Source organism: Arachis hypogaea, chromosome 20 (genome assembly GCF_003086295.3).
Source record: "Arachis hypogaea cultivar Tifrunner chromosome 20, arahy.Tifrunner.gnm2.J5K5, whole genome shotgun sequence".
NCBI classification, from domain to species: domain Eukaryota; kingdom Viridiplantae; phylum Streptophyta; class Magnoliopsida; order Fabales; family Fabaceae; genus Arachis; species Arachis hypogaea.
In genome coordinates this window covers 26419710-26447679 of record NC_092055.1, presented here as the reverse complement: position 1 = coordinate 26447679, position 27970 = coordinate 26419710, and the positions used below count along the sequence as shown (strand labels likewise).

At 40.8% G+C, this 27970-nt stretch overlaps 2 non-coding genes across 2 annotated transcripts; one reads left to right on the top strand and one right to left on the bottom strand.

Annotated features, from left to right (window-relative positions):
* Positions 1-956: 956 nt before the first annotated feature.
* LOC112787893 (small nucleolar RNA R71) lies at positions 957-1064 on the bottom strand. Its single transcript, XR_003195279.1, has one exon. It is a non-coding gene; the product is annotated as a small nucleolar RNA R71 (small nucleolar RNA).
* A 26134-nt stretch (positions 1065-27198) lies between these two features.
* Positions 27199-27305, top strand: LOC112787880 (small nucleolar RNA R71). Its single transcript, XR_003195267.1, has one exon. It is a non-coding gene; the product is annotated as a small nucleolar RNA R71 (small nucleolar RNA).
* The last annotated feature ends 665 nt before the right edge of the window (positions 27306-27970 follow it).

The following is a 27970-nucleotide window of genomic DNA, read 5'->3' as shown; positions in this document are numbered from 1 at the left end:
AAAAAAGTTTTCAAAACCACCTAACTACTTTTCTCTGTCTCTAATTTTCGAAAACCACTAACCCCTTTTTCAAAATTCTTTTTAATTAACTAATTGTTTTAAATTCTAATTCTATTTTATTTCTTTTCTTAAATTTCAAATTCTAACTAATAATTAAAATAAAAACAAAAATATTTTTCTTTTCTTTTAATTAAAATATTCGAATACACACTCTCTCTCATCTTTTTCTAATTATTTTATTTATTTACTAACACTTCTCTTCTTAAAAATTCGAACCCTCTCCCCCTCTCTGTGTTCGAATTCTTCTTCTTCTCCTTTCTTCATTCTATTCTTCTACTCTTCTACTCACATAAAGGAATTTCTATACTGTGACATAGAGGATTCCTCTTCTTTTCTGTTCTCTTCTTTTTCATATGAGCAGGAACAAGGATAAGAACATTCTTGTTGAAGCTGATCCTAAACCTGAAAGGACTTTAAAGAGGAAGCTAAGAGAAGCTAAAGCACAAAACTCTGGAGAAGACCTAACAGAAATTTTCGAAAAAGAAGAAGACATGGTAGCCGAAAATAACAACAATAGTGGAGATGCAAGGAAGATGCTTGGTGACTTTATTGCACCAACTTCTGACTTCTATGGAAGAAGCATCTCAATTCCTGCAATTGGAGCAAACAACTTTGAGCTTAAGCCTCAATTAGTTTCTCTAATGCAACAGAATTGCAAGTTTCATGGACTTCCATTGGAAGATCCTCATAAGTTCTTAGCTGAATTCTTGTAAATCTGTAACACTGTTAAGACCAATGGGGTTAATCTCGAGGTCTACAGGCTTATGCTTTTCCCTTTTGCTGTAAGAGACAGAGCTAGGACATGGTTGGACTCACAACCTAAAGAAAGCCTGAACTCTTGGGAAAAGCTGGTCAATGCTTTCTTGGTCAAATTCTTTCCACCTCAAAAGTTGAGCAAGCTTAGAGTAGAAGTCCAAACCTTCAGACAGAAGGAAGGTGAATCCCTCTATGAAGCTTGGGAAAGATATAAGCAATTGATCAGAAGGTGTCCTTCTGACATGCTTTCAGAATGGAGCATCTTATGTATATTCTATGATGGTCTGTCTGAATTGTCCAAGATGTCATTGGACCACTCTGCTGGTGGATCCCTTCATCTGAAGAAAACACCTGCAGAAGCCCAGGAACTCATTGAGATGGTTGCAAATAACCAGTTCATGTATACTTCTGAAATAAATCCTGTGAATAATGGGATGACTCAGAAGAAAGGAGTTCTTGAGATTGATACTCTGAATGCTATATTGGCTTAGATAAAATCTTGACTCAGCAAGTCAATATCATTTCTCAGAATCTGACTGGAATGCAAGCTGCATCCGGCAGTACTAAAGAAGCCTCCTCTGAAGGAGAAGCTTATGACCCTGAGAATCCTGCAATGGAAGAAGTGAATTACATGGGAGAATCCTATGGAAACACCTATAATCTTTCATGGAGGAATCATCCTAATTTCTCATGGAAGGATCAGCAGAAGACTAATCAAGGCTTCAATAATAATAATGGTGGGAGAAATAGGTTTGGCAATAGCAAACCTTTTCCATCATCTTCTGAGCAACAGACAGAGAATTCTAAGCAGAGCCTCTCTAACTTAGCAACCATACTCTCTGATCTATCTTAGACCACTCTCAGTTTCATGACTGAAACAAGGTCCTCCATTAGAAATTTGGAGGCACAAGTGGGTCAACTAAGTAAAAGAGTTACTGAAATCCCTCCTAGTACTCTCCCAAGCAATACAAAAGAGAATCCAAAGAGAGAGTGCAAGGCCATAAATATAACCAACATGGTCGAACCTATAGAGGAGGAAAAGGCAGTGATTTCCAGTGAGGAAGACCTCAATGGACGTCCACTGACCCCTAAGGAGTTCCCTATTGAGGAACCAAAGGAATCTAAGGCTCAAACAAAGACCATAGAGATTCCACTGAACTTATTGTTGCCATTCATAAGCTCTAATGAGTATTCTTCCTCTGAAGAGGATGAAGATATTATTGAAGAGCAAGTTGCTCAGTACCCAGGAGCAATCATGAAGCTGAATGCCAAGTTATTTGGTAATGAGACTTGGGAGGATGAACATCCATTGCTCATTAATGAACTGAATGCTTTGGTTCAACTGAAATTACCTCAGAAGAAACCGGATCCCAGAAAGTTCTTAATACCCTGTATCATAGGCACCATGACCTTTGAGAAGGCTCTGTGTGACCTGGGGTCAGGTATAAACCTCATGCCACTCTCTGTAATGAAGAAACTAGGGATCTTTGAGGTACAAACTGCAAGAATCTCACTAGAGATGGCAGACAAATCAATGAAACAGGCTTATGGACTTGTAGAGGATGTCTTAGTGAAGGTTGAAGGCCTGTACATCCTTGCTGATTTCATAATACTAGACATTGGGAAGGATGAAGATGAATCCATCATCCTTGGAAGACCCTTCCTAGCCATAGCAAGAGCTGTGATTGATGTGGACAGAGGAGAGTTAGTCCTTCAATTGAATGAGGATTACCTTGTGTTTAAGGCTCAAGGATCTTCTTCTGTAACCATGGAGAGGAAGCATGAGAAGCTTCTCTCAATACAGAGTAAAACAGAGCCCCCACACTCAACTTTTAAGTTTGGTGTTGGGAGGCCACCATCAAACTCTGAGTCTCCGTGAAGCTCTCTAAGAGCTCACTGTCAAGCTATTGACATTATAGAAGCACTTATTGGGGAGGCAACCCAATGTTATTTAATTATATTTATTTATATTCCATTGTCATTTTATGTTTTCTTTAGGTTGATGATCACGTGAAGTAAAAAAAAAAACAGCTGTAGAATTAAAGCAAAATCAAAAACAGCAATAAAAATAGCACACCCTGGAGGATAGGCTTACTGGCATTTAAACGCCAGTAAGGATAGCAGAATGGGTGTTTAACGCCCAGTCTGGCAGCATTCTGGGCATTAAACGCCAGAATTGGCAGCCAGGTTGGCGTTAAACGCTAGAAATGGGCATTAGCCTGGTGTTTAACGCCAGAAAAGCGTGTTTGACGAGTGTTAAATGCCAGAAAAGGTAGCAGAGTTGGCGTTAAATGCCAGAAATGGCACACAGAGGGCGTTTAAATGCCAGAATGGTGCAGGAAGCAGAATTCCTTGACACCTCAGGATCTATGGACCCCACAGGATCCCCACCCACCCCAACTCACTCTCTCTCCTCTTCTTACCTCTCTATAACACTCTTCCCCAAATACCCTTGACCAATCACATCAATACCTCTTCCCCAAACACCATTCACCTATCAAATCCTACCCTCTTCCCCACAACCTCATCACCATTCACATCCATCCATCATAAAACCCCACCTACCTCACCATTCAAATTCAAAACATTTCCCTCCCAAACCTAACCCCTCATACACGAATTCCCTCTCTCTCTTACCCTATAAATACCCCTCCTTACCACCTTTAAATTCACACATCATACACACTTAAACCCCCTTGGCCGAAACTAACCTTCCCCTCCATCTCCTTCATTTTTTCTTCTTCTACTCCTTTCTTTCTTCTTTTGCTCGAGGACGAGCAAACCTTTTAAGTTTGGTGTGGGAAAAATCTCTGATTTTTATTTTTCCATAACCATTAATGGTACCTAAGGCTAGAGAAACCTCTAGAAAGAGGAAAGGGAAGGCAATTGCTTCCACCTCTGAGTCATGGGAGATGGAGAGATTCATCTCAAAAGTCCATCAAGACCACTTCTATGAAGTTGTGGCCAAGAAAAGGGTGATTCCCGAAGTCCCCTTCATGCTCAAAAAGAGTGAATATCCGGAGATCCGACGTGAGATTCAAAGAAGAGGTTGGAAAGCACTCACCAACCCCATCCAACAAGTCAGAATCTTAATGGTTTAAGAGTTCTATGCTAATGCATGGATCACTAAGAACCATGATCAAAGTATGAACCCGAACCCAAAGAATTGGCTCACAATGGTTCGGGGGAATTACTTGGATTTCTGTCCGAAAAATGTGAGGTTGGCATTTAACTTGCCAATGATGCAAGGAGATCCTCACCCTTTCACTAGAAGGGTCAACTTTGATCAAAGGTTGGACCAAGTCCTCATAGACATCTGTGTGGAAGGAGCTCAATGGAAGAGAGACTCAATAGGCAAGCCAGTTCAATTAAGAAGGCTTGACCTCAAACTCGTGGCTAGGGGATGGTTGGAGTTCATACAACGCTCTATCATTCCTACTAGCAACTGGTCTGAAGTTACAATAGACCGGGCTATCATGATCCATAGTATCATGAATGGAGAGGAAGTAGAAGTTCATGAGATCATACCTCTAAAACTCTACAAGGTGGCGGACAAGCCCTCTACTTTGGCAAGGTTAGCCTTCCCTCATCTCATCTGTAACCTATGCAATTCAGCTAGAATTGTCATAGAGGAAGACATCCTCATTGAAGGAGACAAGCCCATCACTAAGAAGAGGATGGAGTAAACAAGAGAGCCCACTCATGGACCTCAACAAGAACCATGAGGGAAGAGCAACAAAGGCAAGGAAGAGATATTGAGGAGCTAAAGCACTCCATAGGATCTTCAAGAGGAAGAACTAGCCGCCGTCACTAAGGTGGACCCGTTCTTTAATTTCCTTGTTCTTATTTTTCTGTTTTTCAGTTTTTATGCTTTATGTTTTGCCTATATTTTTGTCTTTATTACATGATCATTAGTGTCTAGTGTCTATGTCTTAAAGCTATAAATGTCCCATGAATCCTTCACCTTTCTTAAATGAAAAAATTTTTCTGAAAAAGAAAAAGAAGTACATGAATTTTGAATTCTATCTTGAAAATAGTTTAATTATTTTGATGTGGTGGTAATACTTTTTGTTTTCTGAATGAATGCTTGAACACTGCATATTTTTGATAGTGAAGTTTATGAATGTTAAAATTGTTGGCTCTTGAAAGAATAATGAAAAAAGAAAAACGTTATTTATAATCTGAAAAATCATAAAATTGATTCTAGAAGCAAGAAAAAGTAGTGAAAAACAAAGCTTGCGAAAAAAAAGTGAAAAATAATAAATAGAAAAAGAAAAAGCAAGCAGAAAAAGCCAGTAACCCTTTAAACTAAAAAGCAAGGGTAAAAAGGATCCAAGGCTTTGAGCATTAATGGATAGGAGGGCCCAAAGGAATAAAATCCTGGCCTAAGCGGCTAAATCAAGCTGTCCCTAACCATGTGCTTGTGGCGTGAAGGTGTCAAGTGAAAAGCTTGAGACTGAGCGGTTAAAGTCATGGTCCAAAGCAAAAAAGAGTGTGCTTAAGAGCTCTGGGCACCTCTAACTGGGGACTCTAGCAAAGCTGAGTCACAATCTGAAAAGGTTCACCCAGTTATGTGTCTGTGGCATTTATGTATCCGGTGGTAATACTAGAAAACAAAATGCTTAAGGTCACGGCCAAGACTCATAAAGTAGCTGTGTTTAAGAATCAACATACTGAACTAGGAGAATCAATAACACTATCTGAATTCTGAGTTCCTATGGATGCCAATCATTCTGAACTTCAAAGGATAAAGTGAGATGCCAAAACTGTTCAGAAGCAAAAAGCTACTAGTTCCGCTCATCTAATTGAAACTAATCTTCATTGATGTTTTTGGAATTTATTGTATTTTCTCTTCTTTTTATCCTATTTTGTTTTTAGTTGCTTGGGGACAAGCAACATTTTAATTTTGGTGTTGTGATGAGCGGATAATTTATACCCTTTTTGGCATTGTTTTTACATAGTTTTTAGTATGTTTTACTTACTTTTTATTATATTTTTATTAGTTTTTATGAAAAAATCACATTTCTGGACTTTAATATGAGTTTGTGTATTTTTCTGTAATTTCAGGTATTTTCTGGCTGAAATTGAGGGACCTGAGCAAAAATCTGATTCAGAGGCTGAAAAAGGACTGCAGATGCTGTTGGATTCTGACCCTCCTGCACTCAAAATAGATTTTCTACAGTTACAGATACCCAATTGGCATGCACTCAATTGCGTTGGAAAGTAGACATCTTGGGCTTTTCAGCAATGTACAATAATTCATACTTTTCCCGAGATTTGATGGCCCAAATTTGCGTCTAAATGCAGGCCAGAGACCCTTTTCTAGAGTAAAACGCCCAAACTGGCACCAGAACTAGAGTTAAACGCCCAAACTGGCACCCAAGTTGGCGTTTAACTCCAATAATGGCCTATGCATGTAAAAGCTTCAATTCTCAGCCCAAGCACACACCAAGTGGGCCCCAGAAGTGGATTTCTGCACTATCTGCACTTAGTTACTCATTTTCTGTAATCCCTAGTAACTAGTTTAGTATAAATAGCACTTTTTACTATTGTATTAGAGGATTATGATATTATCATCCTTGGACTTGGAGGCTGGCCACGTGGCCATGCCTAGACTATTTTTTCTTATGTATTTTCTACGGTGGAGTTTCTACACCTCATAGATTAAGGTACGGAGCTCTGCTGTTCTTCATGAATTAATGCAAGTACTATTGTTTCTCTTTCAATTCACGCTTACTTCTTCTCCAAGATATACTCTTGTACTTAATTCAGTTAAGTCAGAATGAAGGGGTGACCCATGACAATCACCCACTATCTTCGTTACTCGCTTAGCCAAGATCCGCGTGCTTGACAACCACAAAGCGGTCTACATGATGTTCAACGTAGTCATTGGACGATAGCTGGAGTATATTCTCTTGGGTCTCTAATACACAGACCGAGTCCGTGAGATTAGGATCTTCGTGGTATAGGCTAGAACCAATTGGCAGCCATTCCTGAGATCCAGAAAGTCTAAACCTTGTCTGTGGTATTCCGAGTAGGATCTGGGAAGGGATGATTGTGACGAGCTTCAAAATTGCAAATGTTGGGTGCAGTGACAGTGTGTAAAAGGATAAGGGTCCTATTCCGACGCTAGTGAGAACCGACAGATGATTAGCCGTGCGGTAGCTGTACCTAGTATTTTTCATCCGAGACAAGAAATCCGATAGTTGATTAGCCGTGCAGAGATCGTACTTGGTATTTTTCATCCGAGAGGATCATACAGCTTGCCATGGAAAGGAGCACGCATGATTGGAAGAAGACAATAGGAAAGCAGAGGTTTAGAAGCAACAAAGAATCTCCAAACGCTTATCTGAAATTCCCACCAATGAATCACATAAGTATCTTTATTTTATTTTATATTTTATTTATCTTTTAATTATCTAAATGTCATAACCAATTGAATCCTCCTGACTGGAATTTACAGGATGACCATAGCTTGCTTCAAGCCGACAATCTCTGTGGGATCGACCCTTACTCACGTAAGGTATTACTTGGACGACCCAGTGCACTTGCTGGTTAGTTGTGCGGAGTTGTGAAAAGTGTGCATCACAATTTTGTGTGCACAATTTTGTGCACCATCAACCTCCCCACACTTAAAGTATAGCATGTCCTCATGCTAAAGGAAAGCAAAAGATCGAAGGATCACAAGAGAATGAGACTCATGGAATGCAATCTACTTAGTCAAGAGCAATTCACTCTTCCTAGAACACACATATATATGCACATAGGGCAAGATGATGGGTAATGTATGAACTCTACCAATTTTAGTCATCAAAGTGAAATACGCATGGCTTGCATGAAGAATGCTCGCGAGAGCCGGGAACAAGGAATTGAGCTTCGAACCCCTCACCGAAAGTATTTGCACTTTATTCGCTCGGTGTATAGGGTTGATCACTCAATCCTCCCCTACTTCATGCTCTTCCAAAATTTGTTCTTCCTCTAACAATCAACAATTGTTCTATGCATGCATACATATATCATGAGGTCTTTCCTTAGGTTGTAATGGGGTTAGGGTTAAGGTAGGGTTATATATTTGGCTAAGTGGGCTAAAAATTAAATCCTTCGATTAACTTAAACTCCCCACCTAACCTATATAACATCCTATACAATTATGTACTAATCTAACTACCCATTCCTCACTCTTTCACATACTCATGCATTTACTTTTGATCATTATACATATGCATTGATTTGTCTTTAGGTCTTACTTTGGGGCATTTTGTCCCCTTTTATTGTTTCTCTTTTTTTTCGCTTTTATTATATTATTTTTTTCTTTTGTTTTTCTCATCATTTTTTTTTCAAACTATATACAAGAATATCAATGCATAAGGTCTATACATTTAATCAACACATGAGTATGTATCCACTTCCCAATATTTTTAACAAAAATAATAAGATGCTTTTACCTCAACCGATGCTCCCCCCCCCCCCGTTTTTCCACACTTGAATGGCACACACGCTCTAGCCTAAGCTATTCAAGGATTCACAATAAGGACATTCATGGTTTTCCGCTTTTGGCTTGTGATGTGCTAAAATTAAGAATAAGTGGGTTAAGCGTAGGCTCAAAATTGGTTGCAAAGGTGGTACACGGAATCGTGATCCTCACACTTTTCTCACAACTCCGTGTAACTGACCAGCAAGTGCACTGGGTCGTCCAAGTAATAAACCTTACGTGAGTAAGGGTCGATCCCACGGAGATTTTTAGCTTGAAGCAAGCTATGGTCATCCTTGTAAATCTCAGTCAGGCGGATTCAAATGGTTATGATGTTTTGATAATTAAAAGATAAATAAAATATAAAATAAAATAAAGTTACTTATGTAATTCATTGGTGGGAATTTCAGATAAGCGTCTGGAGATGCTTTATTGCTTCTGAGCCTCTGCTTTCCTATTGCCTTCTTCCAACCATGCGTTACCTCCTTCCATGGCAAGTTGTAAGATCCTCTCAGTGAAAATGATTCTCTACGGTTTCTGCACGGCTAATCAACTGTCGGATTGTTCATCTCGGATGAAAAATACCAGGTACAGCTACCGCATGGCTAATCATCTGTTGGTTCCCACTAGCATCAGAATAGAATCCATTGATCCTTTTGCACACTGTCACTTGCGCCCAACATTCGTAGGTTTGAAGCTCGTCACAGTCATTCCTTCCCGGATCCTACTCGGAATACCACAGACAAGGTTTAGACTTTCCGGATCCCAGGAATGGCTGCCAATAATTCTAGCCTATACCACGAAGATACTAATCTCACGGACTCGGTCCGTGTATTAGATATCCAAGAGAATATACTCCAGCTGTCGTCCAATGACTACGTTGAACATCATGTAGACCGCTTTGTGGTTGTCAGGCACGCGATCTTGGTTAAGCGAGTAATGAAGATTGGGTGATTGTCACAGGCCACCCCTTCATTCTGACGTAACTGAATTAAGTATGAAAGTATATCTTGGAGAAGAAGTAGGCGTGAATTGAATAGAAAACAGTAGTAATTGCATTAATTCATGAAGAACAGCAAAGCTCCACACCTTAATCTATGGGGTGTAGAAACTCCACCGTTGAAAATACATAAGTGAAAAAGGTCTAGGCATGGCCATGAGGCCAGCCTTCAAACGTGAACAATAGTCTATGATAGCATAAGATAAAAACTGGTCAAAAGACGTAAAAAAAATCTCTAAAAGTAGTTTTTATACTAAACTAGTAACTAGGGTTTACAGAAAATGAGTAACTAAGTGCAGATAGTGCAGAAATCCACTTCCGGGACCCACTTGGTGTGTGCTTGGGCTGACTATTGAAGCTTTCACGTGCATAGGCTATTCCTGGAGTTAAACGCCAGCTTTGGTGCCAGTTTGGGCGTTTAACTCCAATTCCGGTGCCAGTTTAGGCGTTTTACGCCAAGATGTTTTATACTGACTTTGAACGCCAGTTTGGGCCATCAAATCTCGGACAAAGTATGGACTATTATATATTAATGGAAAGCCCAGGATGTCTACTTTCCAACGCAATTGAGAGCGCGCCTATTGGGCTTCTGTAGCTCCAGAAATCCATTTCGAATGCAGCAGGGTCAGAATCCAATAGCATCTGTAGTCCTTTTTCAGCCTCTGAATCAGATTTTTGCTCAGGTCCCTCAATTTCAACCAGAAAATATCTGAAATCATAGAAAAACACACAAACTCATAGTAAAGTCAAGAAATGTGATTTTTGAATAAAAACTAATAAAAATATAATAAAAAGTAACTAAAACATACTAAAAACTATGTAAAAACAATGCCAAAAAGGGTATAAATTATCCGCTCATCAAAAGGTTGTTATAAGGTAAGGTCATTTGGGTAAGTAGCTAAGTGAATTGATGGCCTCAATCATGTACTTGTATTCATACATATAACAATGGAAATATAGAGTCAGACAAATTAAGGATCACAATCATAGAGAGAGAACAATGCACACAAGAAGGAAAGTAAGTGGCTAGAAGATGTATGATAAACCACTATTTTATGGTTTATAATGTGTTTAATTGTGTGGTTTTATCATGATCTTTACCCACTTATTCATATAATTATCATGCATTTATATTTCCTTCCTAAAATTATTACATGATTGAAAACTTGTTTCCTAGAGACTTTTAATTACGCATTTTAATTCTCCTTTATTCCATTCGATGCCGTGATCTGTGTGTTAAGTGTTTCAGGCTTTATAGGGCATGAATGAGTTGGAGATTGGAAAGGAAGCTTGCAAAATTAGAAGGAATATAAGAAATTGAGGAGATGACCAGCGAGAAGTGACGCGGCCGCATGGCTCACGCGACCGCGCAGATTGGAATAGCACAAGTGACGCGGAGGCGTGGACGACGCGCTCGCGTGGTAGGGCAAAACGCCAAATGACGCGTCCGCATGAATGACGCGATCGCGTGACGTGCGCGATCTGCATAATCTGCAAAATTCGCTGGGGGCGATTTTGGGCCCTGCTTTGACCCAGTTTTCGGCCCAGAAAAGCAGACTTGAGCTAGAGAACATGCAGAAACCAACAACAACATTCATTCTACACAATTTTAGTTTTTAGATCTAGTTTTACTCCTCCTCTAGGTTTTCTCTCTACACATTCATAGTTCTTAGGATTTTATTTCTATTGCTTTTTTGCATTGGGATATTGAGAAGAGTTATTACCTCATCAAGACTTTGTCATTCTAGTTCGTTTTCTTTACTTGGCTCTTACTCTTCCATGTCCTTTAATTTACTCAATTTTACTATTGGATTATTTTAGAATTTATTAATACAAGAATTACTTTTATTTTTAATTGATTTCTTTGATTTTTATTTATCATGTCTTTCTTTAATTCCCTTTCCTATGTTGTGAATTCTACATTCACAATGAGCGAGTAGTTCCCTAACTTGATGGGGAGTTGATTGAAAGGAACCCTTGAGTTGGAATGCTCAAAATAAAAATTGTAATTGGGTTTATTGTTGGATTTCCCTCTAGTCACTGACACCAATCCCTTTTTATTGAGTGGGTCGAAACTTGTGAATAGAAGTAGCATTCCAACTTGTTTGACTTTCCCTTACCTAGTAAGGGATAACTAAACAGAACAACCTTCAATTATCAATTAATCTTGAGAGTACTTCAACAAGAATAGGGCTTCCAACTAATCTACTCTCAGTCAAGGCTTTTATTTAAATTATTTAATTTCTCTAATTTAATTTCCTGTTTATTCAACTCAAACCATTTTGAAAACATCTGATTAATAAAATAGCACACCTTTCTGCAACTCGTTGGGAGACGACCTGGGATTCATACTCCCAGTATTTTAATTTTAATTTTTGTGACACCCTTCTAAATTGATAAGCGAAATTCTGGTTAGTTAAGAACTATACTTGCAACGCATATCTTATAAAAATTCTTGACTCGCCAATTTCCCCCACGTCAATTTTTCGCGCCGTTGCCGGGGTGTTGCAATAGAGTGCTAAGTTATTGATTGAAATTTATTTATTTGCATTTTATTTTATCTTGCTACTATGAGCTACTTGTTTCTTTCATTAGATGACGCGTTCACTTCCTGATCCAAGCTTGCCAGTATTCGATCCTGAGATTGAAAGAACTATTTCACGAATAAGGCAAGCTCGGCGTCGGTTAGTCCTCTCTGAGGGCGGATCTGAAACGTCATTTGAGGAAGAAACCAGCCCCCGTTCTACTGATTCGGTTGATTTACGTGTAGGTGACATGGCAGCACCTAGGAGAGTTACTATCCAGGAGGCTGGAGCCCCTGATTTTACAATGCAACCGTTTCAAGCGCATCACTCAGCGGTGGCTACAGACTTTGAAATAAAGACTGCACTGCTCAATTTGATGCCCAAGTTTCATGGCTTACCTGCTCAAGAGCCTATCAAGCACCTGAGAGATTTTCAAGCAGCCTGTTCTACTGTCAGGCGTGATGGTGCAGATGAAACTTCAATTTTGTTGAAAGCTTTCCCGTTTTCTCTTGAGGGAAAGGCAAGAGAGTGGTACTACACTCAACCCGTAGCAACTGTATCCGAATGGGATACACTTAGAAGAGAATTTTTGGAAAAGTTCTTTCCAGCTGAAGTTACTGATAAACTGAGGAAAGACATTTCCATGATTGTTCAGGACGAATCCGAGACTCTCTATGAATACTGGGAGCGCTTCAATAATCTTCTGGAAGCATGCCCCCACCATATGATTGACAAGATAGTGTTACTCGGTTACGTCACACAGGGCATGAGGCCTCAAGATAAGACCACATTGGAAAGTGCTAGCAATGGGTCTATGAAAAAGTACAAAACCACTGATGAGGCATGGCAATTGATCAGTGACTTAGCTGAATCTACTCGGAATCACAGGCAGAAACAAGGCCGTTCAAAAGCCGTTGCAGAAGTATCCTCTAGCAGAGAGACTGCTGCTCTAACTCAGAGTATCTGTGAAATGACCAACTTGCTGAAGTAGATGCAATTGAATCAACAACAAGTTCAGCAAGCTCAACCTTCTCCACCACAGCAAAGCCAACAGTTAGTCCCACAGAGAGTTTGCGGAGTCTGTGCTGATTATAGCCATTATACTGATGAATATCCGCAGCTCCAGCAGGAAGACAACACCGTGGCAGCCACTCATAACTTCTATGACCGCCCCAACCAAGGGTACAATCAGGGTGGCAATTACAGCCATGGATGGCAGGACAATTCTAACCAGAATTGGAGGGACAACAACAACAGAGAAGGCAGAGACAATCAGGGAAATCAGAGGTGGAATAATAACAACAACAGGCAGCAGAACCAGAACCAGCCTTACAGAGCACCTCACCTGAGGCAATCCCAAGGACCACAGAATACCCAACAGCAGACCTCTCAAATTACTTATCCTTCTTCATCTTCTAATGATGACTTACTACAATCTATTGATCGGAGACAACAGACCATGGAAAATAACCTTTATGCTACACTAAATGGTCTGAACTCTACTTTGCAAGCTCTTGTCTCACAAATTGGATCAATGAATAACTCCAATAACCAGCCTTTAAGCTCCAGTGGAATCCCCTCTCAACCATTACCCAATCCAAAGGGTGGCATTAATGCCATCACCCTAAGGTCCGGAACCACACTGTAGGAGAGGAATCAGGAGGAGCCAAGCCCACCAGAACACGCCTCAGCTGAAGAGGTAGTGGAAATAGAAGATGTTGAAGAGGAAGAGGACATACAGGACATAGCTGAAAAAGAAGAAGTTCAACCACAGGAGGAAGCACCAAAGGGCGCAGACACTGCAGAAGACACCACTCCCATTCCATTTCCACAACTTGCAAGGAAGCCCAGGAAGCAGCTGGAACCTGATCCCAAAATGGTAGAGATATTCAAAAAGGTTGAGGTAACTGTTCCTCTTTTTGATGTTATTCAACAGGTACCTAAATATGCCAAGTTTCTAAAAGATTTATGTATACATAAAGACAAAATTAATGAATTAGAAACTATTCCTTTAGGTAGTTCCATATCTGCTTTAATGGGAGGTTTACCTGAAAAGTGTAGTGACCCAGGTCCATGTATGGTTAATTGTACTATTGGTGGTGTAGTATTTTCTGACTGCATGTGTGATTTAGGAGCATGTGTGAGTATAATGCCTTTGTCTATATATGATATTTTGAGGCTCCCTCCCTTAAAAAGGTCGCCAGCTCGTTTTGTGTTAGCAGATAAAAGCATTATTACAGTGGCTGGAGTTGCTGAAGATGTATTAGTAGGCATTAAGGGGCTTAAATTTCCCATTGATTTTTATATCCTGGAGATGCTCCAAAATGACTCAGAGAAGCCATCATCAATCCTACTCAAAAGACCAATCCTGAAGACCTCGAAGTTCAAATTAGATGCTTTTTCAAGAACATACTCTTTTGAAATAGATGGCCGAGTAGTAATCTTCAATCTAAATGGAGTTATGAAGCATCCTCCGGAGGATCATTCTATCCTCCAGTGTGACATCATAGATGAAACCGTGGCTGAGGTTCACCAGGAGGAATTTGAAGAGAAGTACATAGGACAAGGTCCAATTGTGGGGACATTCTTAGAGGACAATGACAATGCTTTACCATTGTTACCAGCTCCAGACAACCCAGAGCCTGACCATGATCAGAAGTTAGAATTAAAACCCTTTCCTCTACACCTCAAATATGCTTACCTTGAAGACGAGCAGAAGTTTCCAGTTATCATTGCAAGGGAACTCACTTCTCAACAGGAAGAGCAGTTACTTAGTGTGTTGAGGAGGCACAAGAAGGCAATTGGTAGGAGTTTGGCAGACATAGTAGGCATCAACCCTCAAGTCTGTGAGCATAGGATATTTTTAGAAGAGGGAGCAAGACCTATCCGTCAACCCCAGAGAAGACTAAACCCCACTATCTTAGAGGTTGTCAAGAAGGAAGTGACCAGACTACTGGAGGCAGATATCATCTACCCCATTTCAGACAGTGAATGGGTAAGCCCAGTACAAGTGGTGCCCAAAGAGTCTAGAATCACTACAGTGAAGAATGAGCATGGAGATCTCATGGCAACCAGAGTTCAGAACGCCTGGAGGGTCTGCATTGACTACAGATGCCTCAACCAGGCCATTCGTAAGGATCACTATCCTCTTCCATTCATTGATCAAATGCTGGATCGCCTGTCAGATAAATCACATTGTTGTTTTTTAGATGGTTATACAGGTTATTTCCAGATTCATATAGCTCCTGAAGATCAGGAAAAGACCACTTTTACATGTCCTTTTGGGACTTATGCTTACAAGAGAATGCCTTTTGGCTTGTGCAATGCACCAGCTACCTTCCAAAGGTGCATGATGAGTCTTTTCTCTGATCTTATTGAGGACTGTATGGAAGTTTTTATGGATGATTTTAGTGTATATGGCGATTCCTTTAGCCTTTGCTTAGATGGATTATCTAGAGTATTAGATAGATGTGTCAATACAAACCTAGTATTAAATTTTGAAAAATGTCACTTTATGGTAAAACAAGGTATTGTACTAGGACATGTTGTGTCTAATAGTGGCATTTCTGTAGATCCAGCAAAGGTGGATGTTATTTCTAGTTTACCTTACCACTCCTCTGTGAGGGAAGTCCGTTCGTTCCTTGGCCATGCAGGTTTTTACAGGAGATTCATTAAGGACTTCAGTAAGGTAGCACTTCCCTTATCCAGACTACTGCAGAAGGATATTGAGTTCGAGTTCAGTGAGGATTGCAAACAAGCGTTTGATAAGCTGAAGACCACCCTGACTCAAGCTCCAATTGTGAGAGGACCAGACTGGAGCCAGCCATTTTAAATAACGTGCGACGCCTCCAACCATGCAGTAGGAGCAGCACTGGCTCAGCGTGAAGGTAAGGACCCCTTTGTTATTGCTTAGCGTCTAAAACTTTAGATGCCGCTCAGTCCAATTACACTACTACTGAAAAAGAGCTTCTTGCTATTGTTTTTGCTCTGGATAAATTTCGAGCCTATTTACTTGGTACGAAGGTAGTAGTGTACTCAGACCACGCAGCTCTAAAGTATCTATTAGCTAAAAAGGAGTCCAAACCAAGGCTTATACATTGGATACTGCCATTACAAGAATTTGATTTAGAAATTAAGGATAGGAGTGGTAACCAGAATTTAGTGGCAGACCACTTGAGTCGGCTTGAGCACATTAAAGATGACCCCATTCCTATAGCTGATAATTTCCCATTTGATAACCTGCAAGCAGTATCTGAGGTAGTCCCTTGGTATGCACCTGTAGCTAATTATCTAGTTAGCCGCACCTCCCCTCCAAACTTTTCTAAGCATCAAAGAGACAAGCTGAAAAGCGAGTCTAAATATTATATATGGGATGACCCATATTTATAGAGATGTGGCACTGACCAGGTAATTAGACGGTGTGTGCCTCAATCAGAATTCCAGTCCATCTTAGAGGCCTGTCACTCATCTGAGAGTGGAGGACATTTTGGCCCTCAAAGAACAGCTAGAAAAATCTTAGACTGTGGATTCTGGTGGCCTAATGTTTTTAGAGACACTGCTGAATTTTGTAGATCTTGTTTTCCATGCCAAAAATTTGGTAATATATCCAAGAGGGATGAGATGCCTCAACAAATTATGCTTTTCTGTGAAATTTTTGATGTTTGGGGCATTGACATCATGTGTCCATTTCCAAATTCTAATGGTTATTTTTATATATTGTTAGCTGTGGATTACGTTTCCAAATGGGTGGAAGCAATTCCTACCCGCACTGATCATGCTAACACACTGTTGTTTCCTTTGTGAGAAACCACATTATTTGTCGCTTTGGATCACCACGAGCAATCGTGAGCGATCAAGGCACCTATTTTTGTAACAGGAGACTAACAGGATAAATGAAGAAGCATGGGATAATTCATAAGGTTGCAACAGCCTACCATCCTCAGACTAATGGGCAAGCCAAGGTGTCAAACAGAGAGATAAAGCGTATCTTACAGAAGATAGTCAAACCTCATAGAAGAGACTGGAGCATCAGGCTACAAGATGCACTCTGGGCATACAGAACAGCATACAAAACACCTATTGGGATGATTCCTTTCCACTTAGTTTATGGAAAAGCTTGTCATTTCCCTGTTGAAGTAGAGCACAAAGCCTTTTGGGCAGTAAAGGAGTGCAACATGGGAATTGAGAAAGCCGGAGCTGAAAGGAAGTTGCAATTGCAAGAACTGGAAAGCCTTCGCCTAGAAGCTTATGAGAACTTAAGACTATACAAGGAGAAGATGAAGGCTGTACATGATCAGCACATCAAGAGAAAAGAGTTCCAACCTGGGGATTCAGTCCTCCTTTACAAATCTCGACTGCGGCTCATGCCAGGCAAGTTGAGATCAAGATGGGAAGGTCCATACAGAGTCGAGAAGGCCGAACCGTACGGAGTTTTTCACCTAAGTCATCCTTCCAGCTCTGAACTTATCAAAGTCAATAGACATCGTTTAAAGCTGTACCATGGAGAGAGGATGAAGAAAAACAAGGAGCTCGAGATCTTCCTCTTGGAAGATCCCCACATAGCCGAAGACTGAGCTAGTGGAGCGTCCAACTTACAGACGTTAAAGCAAAGTGCTAGGTGGGAGACAACCCACCATGGTATGATCGTTCTTTTCTTTATTCTTAGTTTTCCTATTCAATAACTCTTCTCTTTATTAGTACATTTCGTGCATCTGCATTTACATACTTTTATTAAAAAAAAAAATTTACGCGACGCGACCGCCTCATTGACACGTCCGCGTCGCAGGTGATTGGAGAAAATAATAAAACGAACAGAGAGTCACGCGAGAGCGTGGCTGGAGGCGTGCCCGTGGTACAAATCACCCCACGCGACCGCGACGCCGACGCGTCCGCGTCGAGTGGAAACATTGGCCTCCCACGCGACTGCATCACTCACGCGGCCGCGTGTGATGCACGGAAAACTTGTCTCACAAAAAATTTCCTTCGGCAAGTGTACCGAATTTGTCGTCAAGTAAAAACTCACAATAGAGTGAGGTCGAATCCCACAAGGATTGATTGATCAAGCAACTTTAATTAGAGGAATGTTCTAGTTGAGCGAATCCAGAATTTGAGTTGAGAATTGCAGAAAATAAAATGGCGGGAAGGTAATTGACAGAAAAGTAAATGCTAGAATTAAAGAGCTGAAAGTAAATGACTGAAAGTAAATTGCAGAATTGTAAATGGGAATGGGGGAATTGCTCATAAAAGTAAATAATAGATATTAAAGAGAATGGGTAAGATCAGAAATGGGGAGTTCATTGGGCTTAGGAGATGTTGCATTCTCCGGATCAATTTCATTTTCATCTCTTCCTCAATCAATGCACTCATTGATCTCCTTGGTAATCTTAAGTGATTGAATTACAATTTCTTGTAATTCAATCTCTCAAATCTTGATCAATAGCCAATTCCTTGGTCAATTGCTCATGAGAAGAGATGAAGTATGGTCACTGATTATACCACATGCATTTCCCAAACCAAGTGTTGAGAGGATTATAGTCACATATCCATCCAAACCCAATTTGGTCCAGCAAGAGAAAGCATTTCTAGCTTGATCTCTTCATTCCTCTTTCAAGGTTCAGAAGAGATCCAAGTATGAATAGCTTCTTTTCCAAGATAACTACCCAATTGGATGAAGATCGAAAGCTTTCAAGTAAAATCAAGAGAAAAGATAGAAGAAGAATAATGAAAACTAGTATTAATCCATCAAATTACAACAGAGCTCCCTAACCCAATGAAAGGGGTTTAGTTGTTCATAGCTCTGGAAAATGAAAACAAAGATGGAGAATACATGATGAAAACTAGAAGTGCAGAGAAAGTAAATACATAGAGTAATTCTATGCCAAGAGGCTCCCTATAATTTCCAACTCCCTTTAATAATTCAAAACTACTCCTATATATACTACTCTTCTACTCTTCTAGTTGTTTCTTCAAGTCTTGGGTCTGGGCCTCTGGATCTTGAGTTTGAAGCAGTTATCTTCTTCATTGGGCTTGGTTTTACTTGCAGAGAGAAAGTGTGAAGTGGGCAGAGACTTTAGCTCAGGACGTTAGTGGTGTCAACGTTTAGTGAAAATATGGGTTCGAGAACGTTAGTGACATTCAACTTTTTTACTAACGTTCCTTACCCCAAGTAAAAGCCACATTAACCTCAACGTTAGTGGCACAAACGTTGCCACTAACGTTGCCCCTTTGTCCTTCGCGCACGTTATTGGGACTCAACTTTCCCAATAACGTTGAGCAGCATCCCCCTTCCCAATGTTAGAGTCCACGTTAACTTAGTTAACGTGGCTCTTGTAACGTAGGCTTGCCAACCTTCTAGAACGTTAGTGACACTTAACATTGTCACTAACGTTCCAATGTGCCCCTTAGCTCCCACGTTAGAGTCCACGTTAACTAGGTTAACGTGGCTTCTAACGTGGCTTATGCTAGCCATCTCCAACGTTAGTGACAAAGTTGAGTGTCACTAACGTTGGTTCAACATTCCCTTATCCACGTTAGCTTGTGGGAGTTAACGTGGCTCATGGTGGCATGTGTGGGCTCCTTCCAACGTTAGTGACAATGTTGGGTGTCACTAACGTTGGCGTCACCTCCCTTCCTCACGTTAGCTTCCACGTTAACTAGGTTAACGTGGGAGTTAACGTGGCCTAGTGTGACTTGGCCAACGTTAGTGATAATGTTAGATGTCACTAACGTTGGCTTCCCCCCTTTCTTCTTAACGTTAGAGGCCACGTTAACTAAGTTAACGTGGACTCTAACGTGGCCACTCATGATCTTGGTCCAACGTTAGTGATAATGTTAAGTGTCACTAACGTTGGCTCCATTTCTTTACTTCCACGTTAGAGTTCACGTTAACTTAGTTAACGTGACTCTTAACGTGGGCAATGATGGCTTCGAGAGCGTTATTGGCAATCACTTTTCTCATTAACTTTGCAAGTTACTCCCATTCCACGCTAGTGTTAACGTTAGTGTAACTAACGTAGCCATGATGGGAAGCAGAAGCTGGTGAATTAAAAATTTATTAAAATGGTTACGTTGCGAGTATAGTTCTTAACTCACCGAAACTATGCCTATCAATTTAGAAATATGTCACAGAGAATTTAAATTAAAATTACTGGGAGTTTTAAGTCTCAGGTCGTCTCCCAACGAGTTGCAGAAAAGTGTGCTGTTTTATTAATCAGGTGTTCCAAGAAGTTGAGCTAAGTAAATTGGAATTTAAATTGAGGAATTTTAAATAATATAAATAAAAGCCTTGACTGGGAATTGATTAGTTAGAATCTCTATCATTGATGGAGTGATTTTTAAGATTGATTTATAATTAACGGTTACTCTGTTTGGTTATCCTTTACTAGGTAAGGGAAAGTCAAACGAGTTGGACTGCCAAATCTATTCACGAGTTACAACCCACTTAGTTCAAAGGGATTGGCATTGGTGACAGGATAGCAATCCAACATTTAACCCAACTATAAATTTCTCCTTCAATCCTTCCAACTCAAGAATTCCTTTTAATCAACTCCCTATCAAGTAATGAAACTACTCACGCATTGTAAATAAAGAATCCATGGCACATAAAAGGGAATTAAAAGAAGACATGATTATTGGAATTGAAATTAAATTAAAGAGAAGTAATCCTTGCATTAATTAATCATAAAAGTATCTGAATGACAAAATTGAACATAACAAAGAACATGGAAGAATAAAACCAAGTTAAGAGAACAAACTAGAGTGATGAAGTCTTGATGAGGAAATAACTCTTCTCAATGTTCCAATGCTAAGATCAATTAAAAATTAAAATCCTAAAAACTAGAGAGAAAAACCTAAGAGAGTGGAAAACTAGATCTAAAACTACTGAATGAATGTGTGTGTTGTTTCTGCATATTCTCTGACTCTAGTCTGCTGTTCCGGGCCGAAAACTGGGCCGAAATAAGGTCCAAAATCGCCTCCATCGAATTCTGCAGATTATGCAGATCGCACATGTCACGCGATCGCGTCGTCCATGCGATCGCGTCGCTTGCGCTTTTTTTCCTTTCCACGCGTTCGCGTCGTCCACGCTACCGCGTCGTTTGCGCTTTCCAATCCGTGCGGCCGCGCAAGCCATGTGACCGCGTCGCTGCGATTTGTGCTCCTTCACGCGGTCGCGTGAGCCATGCGATTTGTGCTCCTTCGCGCGGTCGCGTGAGCCATGCGACCGCGTCACTTCTCGCTGGTTATCTCCTCAAATTCTTGTGTTCCTTCCATTTTTGCTAGCTTCCTCTCCAATCTCCATCTCATTCATGCCCTATAAGACCTGAAACACTTGACACACAGATCACGGTATCGAATGGAATAAAGGAGAATTAAAAGTAAATAATTAAAGTCTCTAGGAAGCAATTTTCAAACATGTACTGAATTTAGGAAGGAAATCTAAATGCATGCTAAATTGATGAATAAGTGGGCAAGGATCATGACAAAACCACACAATTAAACACAATATAAACCATAAAATAGTGGTTTATCAACCCACTAATGTGGTTCTTCTTTGCTTCCTTTGTCCTGAAATCAAGCAATAAAGTGCATCAAAGTTCTAGTCTAAGTCATGGGAAATGCAACATCTAATTTATCCTTAAATTCATGCAAAATCCTCATGAAATCATGTAAAGTGCACAATGTATGCTTGAATCAAGATGTAAGTGAATATCTACCCAAAACTAGCTTATTTCCTAAGGAAATGCATGAAACTACGCTAAAAACAGTAAAGAAAAGGTCAGTGAAACTGGCCAAAATGCCCTGGCATCACAACACCAAACTTAAAGCTTGCTTATCCCTAAGCAAGTACTGGAACAAGAGAATGATGAAAGGAATGCTAAGAGAAATGAGTCATTCTTGTAGAAGTCATGTCCCTGGTTTTATGGTGGTTTCATGCATAGCAACTTAGGTTCATTCCTGACTTTCAGACCTTTATCATGTCCTAGAATACTCACTGTGATTGCATCCCATGAGACTTTTATTCATTGATCCTTTTGTTGTTATTTCAGGGCTTATTTGTGTTCTTAGGCTAAGTGTTCTGTGAGGGGGCAACTCTTTAAAATAAGCTTTCAGCCAACACTCCCGAACCAGTTGGTTCAAGGTGCTAGGTGTTGAAGCACCCCTAAGGACTTACTTGCTCAAGTCTCTCCCCCATACATACACACCACAGGCATATAGTTTATTTATTTTTCTTTTCTTGAGACCTTGGTGTCCAGCACCTCTTTGGGTTACTAAATGCTTTGTAGTGAGGGTTACTCTTGATAGTGGACTTTCAGCTGATAATTCCGAGTTAGTTAACCCAAGTTACCAAGTGATAAGGCACTCCTAAGAGCTTATTCATCCAAGTAGATCCCTCACACAGGAGCACCACAGACACATATCTCAAGATTAAAACCATTGGTGCCTAGCCTTATTGCTTACTATTTTTCTTTTATTCCTCAACTTTGATTGTTCTTTCCCTTTTTCTTATTAGGATCTTCTTATTCATCTAGTCTCATGGGGTGTGTCTCAAGCATAGTATTCATGACAGATAGTTGTCTTCCCACCTTTGTGGTTGAACCAACTTAGCTAACTTATGACCACACCACAAACTCAGGAACTTACTCCATAGTATGAACTCCTCTCTGGTCTTTAAAACACTCATTCTCTTTTTATTTTGATTTAAAGGGACAAACATACAAGTAAGCAAAGTAAAGATGTAGTGACATAGAGACTAGCACACAGAGACCTTCTCGGAAAGAAACTTTAAAGACAAAATTTAAAAAGTTCAACTAACATGGAAGCATGTTCTATTTCATACAAGATCTTCCTTATTTAAAACATAGAAAAAGATGGACCAAAGAAGGAACTTCACCACCTTTTACTCTTGTGGATGCCCATGCTTTCCTCCTTGTTTGTCTTCTTTGTGTCCTCTTGCATTCCCTCTCATCCGTGCCAATCTTGCTTGCTTCCAATCCTCAAGTGCCTTCCTCACTGATTCATGACTCTCTTCCACCCTTTGTCTTTCTTCTCGTGCTAATTCATCCCTCATTTCTTCATACCTTGTGATTCCTGGATGCAATATAGGCAGCTGTCCTACCAAGTAACCGAGCCTGGCTTGAGTATTTATATGATGCCCAGTCTCGCTCATGTAAACTCCTTCTGCGAATGCCCTTTGCTCGTCCAATAGTTCTGCCTGTTCTATCCGTCTTCGATGCATCTCATGTATATGTGCACCTTGATGTGCTTGGATGTTGATTATCCTCTGGATGGATTCTTGTTGCTCATTTTGCCTTTGTTCCATCCTGTGGAATGTTTCACTCCATTGTTGTCCTTGACTCAGTTGTTGATCCATCATTTGCTTTTGCCAATCCGCTTGTTGAGTCATCCATCTTGAGAATGACTCCTCTTGCTGCCCCATCATCTGTAGTTGAAGTTCTCTCTGTGCTCCTTGGCTTTCCAAATATTGTCGAGATAGTCCACCAATGGCCTCCTGCAATTGGTGCATATCCAAGGTGGCTGGTGCTTGCCCTTCTACGGCTTGTCCTTCTACTACTTGAGGGGCTGCCCTCTTCCTTTGCTTCCGTTGAGGCAGGGGGGATGCAGTGGCATGCATTCGTTGAACGGTTATTGGAATGCCTTCTTTTATCCACACGGGATCTTCATCTTCAAACACCACCCCAGCTTTCTTGCACAGTCGGTAGATAGTGCTGGGGTAACCTAACGTTCCCCTTGAGTCACTTTTCTCTGCCATTTTTCTAATCCCTTCTGCTATGAGTTCATGAACCTTGATCTCTCCGCCTTTGAGTATACAGTGCACCAGTGTGGCTCTCTTGAGATTCACCTCCGAGTTGTTTGCTGCTGGGAGGATGGACCTCCTTACAATTTCGAACCACCCTTTTGCTTCCGGAGTGAGATCTGCTCTTTTGATGAACCTTGGTCTCCTATCTGCATATCTTTCCCAGTCAGCTCCTGGTACACAAATGTCTTGCACAATCTGGTCATGATCAGGGTTGTTGTCCATTCTTGAATGATGACTCTCTTCTTCAAACGGTATGGACCGCAGCTTTAATGCCCTCATGACACTCATGGGACCAAAATCCACAATCTTTCCTCTCACAAAGCTTGTATATGACTCATCTGCCTTATCATATCAGACCGCATTTGCATAAAACTCTCTTATAAGATTTGCATTCACCCTAATAACCGGATCAGTGAGGAGCTCCCACCTTCTCTTTTCCACCTTCTTTGTGATTTCGGGACACTCATTTTTCCTCACTTGAAATTTTAGCTCATAAATGATTTCCTTATCCACCATCCATCCGTATTGCAATGCATGGTGCAAGCTTCTAAATCTCTTTTCATCATATGGGTGTTGCTCCATAGGTTCCTTTCCCTTCCTTCTTTTAGAGCTCGAAGATGCCATGAATGAAGGTTAATGCGTGAAGTTAGCAGGGGTGTGGAGACTTTTGGTGTTTAGGGTTGAGTGCAATGAAGGGAGTGAAGGGGAACCCGAAATGGAGAGGTGTGAAGAGTGGGGTACGGAACAAGGATCACTTATATAGAGAGGTTGTGAGTGAATGGAGGGTGTGGATTGATGGAGTGGTTGTTTGATGGACGGTTGGGGTTGTGCATGTAGAAAAGACAAGGATCATCACTTTATGAATGAGATTGCTCGGTCTCCAAGGGTCCCATTTTTTTCAATGTTGCATGGCAATATTTTCCAATGACTTCCCTTTTTAGAACAAGTGTATAGTCCTTCCTTTTGTGGTGTCCGAACCTTCTTCCTTTAATTGTCCAATCTATCTCTTTCAATGCTCCTTTTCTTTTCCCTATAAAAAAATAAAATAAGAAAAATCAATATCATAAAAAGTTTTTAAACTTTTCGGCTAGAATGATAAAGAGAAGAAAAGATTTTGCTTATTCATGAACTCCAACTAACGAACTAACTGTGTATCCTTATATGCACATTGGTGGCACCATGGGGTGACACCAAACTTAGTTTGGAGCACTGTGATGAAAAGTTCTGTTCAAAGCTCCAAGACTAGCATGCTCTCTGTTGCATTCATGCTTTCTTGGTACGCTTTGAACACCAAACTTGTTCTTCACTATATACTGCAATATGAGGACTTCACCAAGTTTGGGTTGGAATTCATGAATATTGACTTATTCACTAGTAAAAGCTAATAAAACATGGGTTGCCTCCCATGAAGCGCTTCTTTAGCGTCACTAGCTTGACGTTTCTCCTTCATCAGGGAGGTTGATAATGCTTCAAGTCCTTCCCTCTTGCCTTGGACTTATATCCATTGGTTGTATCAATGATCTCTACATGTTCCAAGGAGAGAACTCTGTTGATAGTGAAGACCTTAGGTAACTGAGATGGTACAGTGGGGAGATTAGGGGGGATATCTGGGAAGTAAGCTGAGATCACTTTATCTCCTGGAGAGAAGCCTTCCGTAGGGATCTTCTTGTTCCTCCACCCCCTTGGTACCTTCTTCTTTGTCCCTTTTGATGCTGCCCTGCTCTTGGCGACTTCTTCTTCTAAGTGAATTTTGATGTTGTCTTCACATGCCTCTGGTGGTTTAGGTTCCTCCAGCTTCTCCTTGAGCTGTGACGATTGCTGTTTGCCTTGTTCATCATTCAGTGGGGTTCTCAGATGTGTTGGTGGTGCCTTAGTGCTTGTTTCCTCTGTCAGTATCTCATTATGATCATTCCTTGGTTCTTTGTTTTCTTGGTCTGCTTCTTGTGAAGGTTTGAAGACATTAAAGCTGAGTCGTTCATCATGGATCCTCAATATTAGCTTCCCTCGCTCCACATCTATGAGTGCTCTGGCTGTAGCTAGGAATGGTCTTTCCAATATGATTGGGTAAGTGTGACTCTCTTCCATGTCCAAGATGACAAAGTCTGTGGGAAGAAAGCATTTCCCCACCTTTAACAACACGTTTTCCACCACCCCTCTTCCTTGTTTTTGAGTTTTGTCAGCCAGCCTGATGACTACATCTGTGGGCAATAACTCATTGATTTGCAGCCTCTTCACCAGGGATAAGGGCATTAAGTTGATGCTTGCTCCCAAATCGCAGAGTGCTCTATCAAACATTGTTTCCCCTATGGCACAGGGGACATGAAAACTCCCTGGATATTTTTTTTTCGTTGGTAACTGCGGTTGAATGAGGGCACTGCACTCCTTGTTCATTACTATAGTTTGCCCTCTCTTGAGTGAGCTTTTCCTGGAAAGCAGCTCTTTCATATACTTGATGTACGCAGGCATTTGTTGGATAGTCTTGATGAATTGTATGTTCACATGCAGAGATGCAAACAAGTCCAGAAATCTTGAGTATATTCTCTTCTCCACAGCACCATTGAGCAGCTGGGGAAAAGGTGCATAGAGTCTCAGCAGCTCCTGTTTTGAGATTTTTGGTTCTTGGTACTCTTTTTCCTCCTTCTCTGCCGAGGTATCTTCAGGTTATTTTGACAGCTTGCTTGGCTTGTCCTCAGTCTCCTTATCACTTACAGTGACCATCTTGCAATCTTCCCATCTTACCTTTTTTATTTCACCTCTCGGATTCTTCTCTGTGTCACTTGGAAATCCATCTGTGGGTTTGGGAATTTGCTCAGAGAGATACCCCACTTGAGATTCCAACCTCTTGATTGTGTCTCCTTGGTTCTTGAAACTGGCTCGCACTTCCTCCTTGAACACCTTGTTGTCTTGAATCTCCTTGCTTATGCCTTCAAGTAGATTCTCAATCCTTGAGATTCTTTCATCAAATGATGATAGGTCAGGCTGAGTAGGGTTATTTTGGCCTTGATATAAATGTAGGGAGGTGTTGTTATGGGGGTGTTGATATAGTCTAGATGTGAAGTGTTGGTGGGCTGCATTGTTTGGATTTGGGCGTCTTTGATCAAGGCTTTGGTCTTGTTGATTTCCCCACCCAAAGTTTGGGTGATTCCTCCATCTAGGGTTGTAGGTCTTGGAGTATGGATCATGGTTTTGCCTAGGTGAATTCCCAATGTAGTTGGCTTGCTCCTGACTACCCTCTGCTTCTTCGTTCACTCATTCTTGGGTTGTTGATGAAGTGGAGATTGCTGCTACTTGGTTCCTCTCCATCTTCTTGGTGAGGTCAGCCAGCTGCTGGGTAATGAGCTTGTTTTGGGCCAACAGAGCATCTACATTGTTTAGCTCCATTACTCCTCTTGTGTTCCCTCTTTCGGAAGCATAGAAGTAGTCGTTCTCTGCTACTGTTTCAATGACATCTATGGCTTCCTCAATGGTCTTCTTCTTGTTCAAAGATCCTCCGGATGAATGGTCCACGGCCTTCTTTGACTCATAAGAGAGCCCTTCATAGAAAATGTGCAGCTGCACCCATTCATTGAACATATTTGGTGGGCACCTCCTTGTTAGGTCTTTAAATCTCTCCCATGCTTCATATAGAGTCTCACCATCTTGTTGCCTGAAAGTTTGGACCTCAGCTCTCAGCCTATTGATTCGTTGAGGAGGGTAAAATCTTGCTAAGAATTTGTTCACCACGTCTTCCCAAGTTGTCAAGCTTTCCCTTGGAAAAGATTCCAGCCACTTGGCTGCCTTATCCTTGAGTGAGAATGGAAATAAGAGCAGTCTATAGGCGTCAGGATGAACACCATTAGACTTCACTGTGTCACATATTCTCAGGAAGGTGGTTAAATGTTGATTGGGGTCCTCTTGGACACTCCCTCCGAACGAACAGTTGTTCTGAACAAGGGTGATGAGTTGTGGCTTCAGTTCAAAATTGTTGGCATGGATGGTTGGCTTTTGAATGCTACTTCCACAGTTTCCTGGGTTTGGATTGATGTAAGAGCCTAAAACTCTTCTATCCTCTCCAGCGTGATTTGCTCGACCTCCTCTACCATGGTTGTGAACCTCTTCTTCATGATGGTTTTCCATGTTTTCTTCCATGTTTGGTTCAAAGTATTCCTCAAAGTATTCCTCCTCTTCTTCAGCACCAACTACACGTTTTTCTCTTGCCTCCCTCCTTAGTCTAAGGAAGGTTCTCTCAGGTTCAGAATCAAAGGAAGTTGAAGCCCCACTTCTTCTCCCTGTCATACAACCAACAAGTACAAGCAAAGAGAATAGGTGCAGAAAGTATATCTGTCAGAATTACTGTTAGT